Source organism: Tupaia chinensis, unplaced genomic scaffold, assembly GCF_000334495.1.
Source record: "Tupaia chinensis unplaced genomic scaffold, TupChi_1.0 Scaffold000528_1, whole genome shotgun sequence".
Lineage (NCBI taxonomy): Eukaryota > Metazoa > Chordata > Mammalia > Scandentia > Tupaiidae > Tupaia > Tupaia belangeri.
The window spans coordinates 6,902,504-6,907,849 of NW_006160041.1; the positions used below are offsets into that span (position 1 = coordinate 6,902,504).

Genomic DNA, 5,346 nt, shown 5'->3' on the forward strand with positions numbered 1-5,346 from the left:
TGTGAGTTTTTTTTTTGGTTTGTTTTTTTTTTTTTTTTCTTTTCTGGAGAAATTATATTTGGGCTTTAGGAGATGTGGAGGCATGTTTCTGTATTTTGATTTTGGCCATAGCATAGGTGATTAGTCCTTGTTCAATAAACAACTATAGCTATTCTATTGGAAATTTTTTACTTCTGAACTTTGAATAAATAGGAAGGAAATGTTTGCCCCATTTCCTATCAGTGATAATAGGATTTAGCAGACATTTAGGGAGTTAGAGTTTAAATTACAAATTATCCATGGAAATAACTCGGCTAGTTCTCAGCTGTTAGAATTTAATAAAATTACCCTGATAAATCTGTTGGCAAGCATCCTAGAGAAGAAATGAAGTTTTGGAATCTGATTTAAATATCCTGCAAATATTATTTATCAGGAGAGCTATCATCTTTTTCTGTCTTTTTTCTCATTCACCAAAATATATTACGAGATGATATTCTTGTTCCTAGGATTACAGAAAACAACAACTGAGATTCAAGAGTTGTTCAGTGAGCAAGTGACATGACTGAGATTGGAATATAGGTCTGTCGGTCATCAGATAATCTACTTTTCTTATTGGTTTGTGCTCCCATAGCACATAGATTTGGGAACTTGTCTTTGGTTAAGTGAGGGCAGGTACATTTAATAAGCTATAACACCATATTTCTACCCTATTGATCGTTGGACAAGAAGGATAAGATTCAGGCTCAGAAGTTAGTTTTTAGCTGAGTAAGGCCATACTGACCCATCGAATGAAATGAGTTTTTAAGAAAGTTTTGTTGGAAATAAGGAGAATAATTTTTAAAAATTTATTTAACAAACATCTAATGAATATCTACTATGTGTTATGCATTGTTTTAAGCAAATGAAATAAAGGAATAAAATTTATAACAACCTCTGTCTTTAGAATGCTTTTTATGTATTTTTAAGTTATTGAACGTTTTTTCTTATAACTACTATTTTAAAACCATTTTCACTAGTTACAGCTTCCTGATACTTTTAGTGCCTGCTATAAGGAAACTTTTATTAGGCAACTTTAAATCTTGCTTGTTTACCACTTGCTAATTATTGAATCAGGAACTACCAGACAGTAAGAGCTTTAGGCATTAAAGCAAGAGTAAACAGAATTTTATCTTGTTAGATAGTTAGGAGAAATAGCTCTTTGCTTCCTCATTTTCTTTGAAAAAATATATGCCATTATAAAATGAGCATCTCATATCTTATTTGTGATGGTTTCCAGAGATTGCTTGCTTTTTCAGTTTAATTTGTTACAGTAGCCACTTTGTGAACTTTCTTTCTGTCACTGTTCTCTACTTTCATTTTCAGATTATTTTTTCTTTGTATGAACAAAAGTACTTATGGTCTGGTACGCAGATGAGAGAGATTCATCAGAATGGTCATCTACTATTAAAATGGCTCTAATGTCCTTGCTAAAACTCCTGTTAGAATTTGGATGCCATTGTGATGCTGTTAAGAGGTGGGACCTTGAACAGGTGAAATGATGCTACTGTCACTGAAGTAGGTTAGCTATTGTAGCAGTAGGTTCTGCCATTGGATGATCCTTGCCTGATGCTGGCACCATGCTCTTAGACTTTTCAGCCTCTATAATCATGAGCCAAATAAACTCTTGTTTATAAATTGCATAGTATTTGGTAATCTGTTATTGCAGCAAATAAATAATATGAAATAAGATATTTAAATTTTCTAGTGTCAGATTTGTTGGGTTGTCAGAAAAGTCATTTTTCCAACAACCCAATATTTTCTTTGAAAATGAACAGGAAAAATAAATAATGAGGTGTTTTTTTTTTTTTTTTTCAGAACTCATAACATGGCATGTTAATAAACCTTTTATTTAGAATTTCTTTGTAAGTATGCATTTTATCCTCCAAACTAGATGATCAGTTCTTTTATTTCATAGATATTGTTGCACATCTTTTAAAATTCCCTATTACATTAATAATATGTATTTGGCAATATTTGGACTGACTTAGGACAGAAGTGACTAGAGATGATGTAAAGGATTAGTTTACTTGCCTTAATTATTGGTACCTGTTAATATGCTTAGGGAGTTTTTATATTCAGGAGAGGAAGGAGGAGTTTTGATTGAGATCAAGGCTAGAATTGTCTTGTGTATGAGGAGTGAAATGAAAAATGGCTCTCACTTGGTCCCTTCACTGGTGTCCTACCTTCTATGTAGGGAAGGAGTGGGATGCTGGTCTTTCAGATTAAGTGAAATTATATTGGGGTCTAAATGGCAAAGCAAGACATAGTTAAGGCAGCAGCTGTTTTCCTCACATTTATAGGGAAGTCAAGAGTACTCAGAAGTCCTTATAATTGGAATCTTTGGAATAGCTTGAGATTATACCACGATATTGGACATTGGTCCTTTTATTACAGATTGTAGGAGTAGTGAAGATTTTTTGAGTAGCTTCTAAAGAATAAGTATAAGAGAATGGAGTCTTTGAACAACTAGGGCCTCTTCGTGGTAGCTGAATCTGACAGACTTTTTTGGGACTTCTAGGCATAACATAAAAAAGCTAATTTATAGCACTCAGGTATTGGGGGGATTATGTTCTTTAAAAAAGAAAGTCATAAAAACAAGCATGAAACTAATCTTTAGCTCAGGGAAAATGGAGTAGTTATACTTTTCCCTATTCTTTTTATTAAATACAACTAAAATTCCAGAACAAATACCAGAAAACATTTAAAAGTGGAAACAAGATGGCTAGGGACCCTGCGACCTTAGAAATAATATGTTAGTAAGTTCCTTGTGTTTTTCTTTTTTTTTCTTACATGTCCTAACTTGGAGCTAAAGAAATCAGAAACCTAGAAATGCTAACAGATACAGAAAATAACAAAACAACAAAATCCTGTTCATTTTAGCCACAGGGCCAAAAGAAGAGAAGCTTAGGGAAGCAGAATACTTTGGGATTCTATTCCAGTCAAACTTTACCACAAAAACTTTACCACTACTCTATCTACAGTAGCAGACTGTCAGGAGCCTAGAGTTCAAGAACCTAACATAGTGAAATTAGAAGCTTTCCAAAGCACCCACTAGGATGGTATTAAAAGTACAAATAGAGTGGCTGACAGGTGGCATTGTGGTTAAGGGCGTGGGTACTCCCACATGGCCTACCGTGGTTCAAGTCCCAGACCTGGTGGCTTGCTTTTTCACTTTCCCTCTCTTTTTCTCTCATTATGTTCCTCTCTGGTCAAATTAAAATAAATAAATAAATTAAAAAAATAAAAGTACAAGTAGAGAGCTGGGACTTTTATTACCCCCTGACAATAAACAGTCACCCTTCTCCACCATGATGTCAGTAGAGCCCTAAGAGGAAATAATATTAAGTCCTTGCTACTACTTCTAGTGGAAGGCTACAAGAAGTTAGTACTCCCACCTCCAACTACCTAGAGTAGTGTCAAAAACCCCAGCCAGAACAGAAGGGCCATCAAATAAGTTGAGAGTATCATACCGAATACCCAAAATGTCCAGGTTTCTATCCCCAAATCACTCATTTTATCAAGATCTAGGAAGATCTAAAAGTGAATTATAAGACACAGTAAGTTCTAATACCACAATGACAGAGATGTTAGAATTACCTGGCAAAGTATGTAAAGGGGTCATATTTAATATTTTGTCAAGCAATTAACAATTGCTGAAACAAATGAAAAACATATCATCTCAGCCAAGGAAAAGAGTATATAAAGAAGAACCAAATGGAAATCTTAGAACTAGAACTGAAAAATATAATAACCATAATAAAATTTCAGTGGATGGGCTCAACTAAATGGGAAAACTAAAAATTTCTCACCAAAATACTTACCTTAAAAGTATGACAAAAGGAAGTTCTCTAAGCAGAAATAAAATGATAAAATAAGGAAACTTGGAATATTAGGAGCTAAGGATATAATGAACAAAAAGATGGTTAAATACAATGTACGTTCTCCTCCAAAGTTTTAAAAATTATGTTTGATGGGTAAAGCTAACACTGAAACTTATTTGATGTGGTACTAAATATATATAGAGAGAAATCTTTTTAAAAATTATACTTGGGAAGAGTAAAGTGATGTAAGAGGATTTATGTTTATATATATATATATATATATATAGAAAGAGAGAGAGAGAGAGAGATACCACTTCATAACTATTTAAAGAGATAAACTTTAAAAATACTTTAATAAATCAGGATAGAATTGTCAGAACATTCAAGTAGCCCAAAGGAAGACAGAAAAAAAAATTCTAATTAAATAACAGTGAGAAAACAGAAAACAACAAATAAAATTGCAATGATTGCTTTGGCAGCACACATACTAAAGTCGAAACAATATAGAGATAATTAGCATGGCCTGTGTGCAAGGATGACATACAAATTTGCATATTTTTCTAAACTTAAAAACTTTTGAAATAACGTAGTCAGACTGAAAAAGGGGCAGGGAGTGGAATGTGAAGGAGAGAGAATTTTTTAAAAAGTTTATGGAACCTATGGGACATCATTAAGTGAACAAATATTCACATTTGGGAGGTACAGAAGAAGAAGAGATGTGAAAGGCATCAAAAACTATTTAATAAAATAATAGCCAAAAACTTAGCAAGTCTGGGAGAATTGTGAACATAGAGATTTAGAGAGCTTGGGAGTTCCCAAATAGATCTAACCCATAAAGATCCTCTTTGAGTAGTTAAACTGATGGAATACAGAGAGAATTCTAAACACAGAAAGGTAAGTGTCAAGTTATGTACAAGGGAATTTTCATTAGACTGACAACAGGTTTCACAACAAAAACTTAACCTGCCAGTAAGTATAAGATGATGCATTCAAATTGTTGAAATAAATAACCAACCAAAAATCTGTCAGCCAAGAATACTATACTCAGAAAAGTTATCCTTCGAAAAATAAAGTTTGTCCCAGACAAGCAAAAACTGAGGGAATTTTTTTCCACTAGACCAGTTTTACAAGACATGCTTAAAGGATTTTGTCTTAATTGTTATTGCATTGCTAACCAAGAGAAAGTTGACAATTTCTTTGTGTCCAGGAAGCTGCTCCCGGCAATTACAGCTTGTTGCCATGCCACAAAATGAAAATATTGAATTACATCGTAAATGCTAAAGATACGGTTTGGATTACCATGAGAAAAAAATAAAGAAGGAAAGTCTAGAGGCTCATGAACATTCAAAGAAGTAAAAAAAGATGATTGGTTTAAAGGCTAAGCTCTTTCATAAACAGTGCCATGCTGACAAAATACAAATGAAAACAACTATCAAGAAGTACAAAAAGAGCAACACCAAACAGAAGAATGATATAAAGACTCCACAAGGAGCAGTACCTGCCTATC

The 5,346-nt window shown here is 33.4% G+C and overlaps 1 non-coding gene across 1 annotated transcript; it reads left to right on the forward strand.

The window, feature by feature from the left end:
* The first annotated feature begins 4,306 nt into the window (after window positions 1-4,306).
* LOC114009386 (U6 spliceosomal RNA) lies at window positions 4,307-4,409 on the forward strand. The gene has a single exon (XR_003550815.1). It is a non-coding gene; the product is annotated as a U6 spliceosomal RNA (small nuclear RNA).
* Window positions 4,410-5,346: the final 937 nt, after the last annotated feature.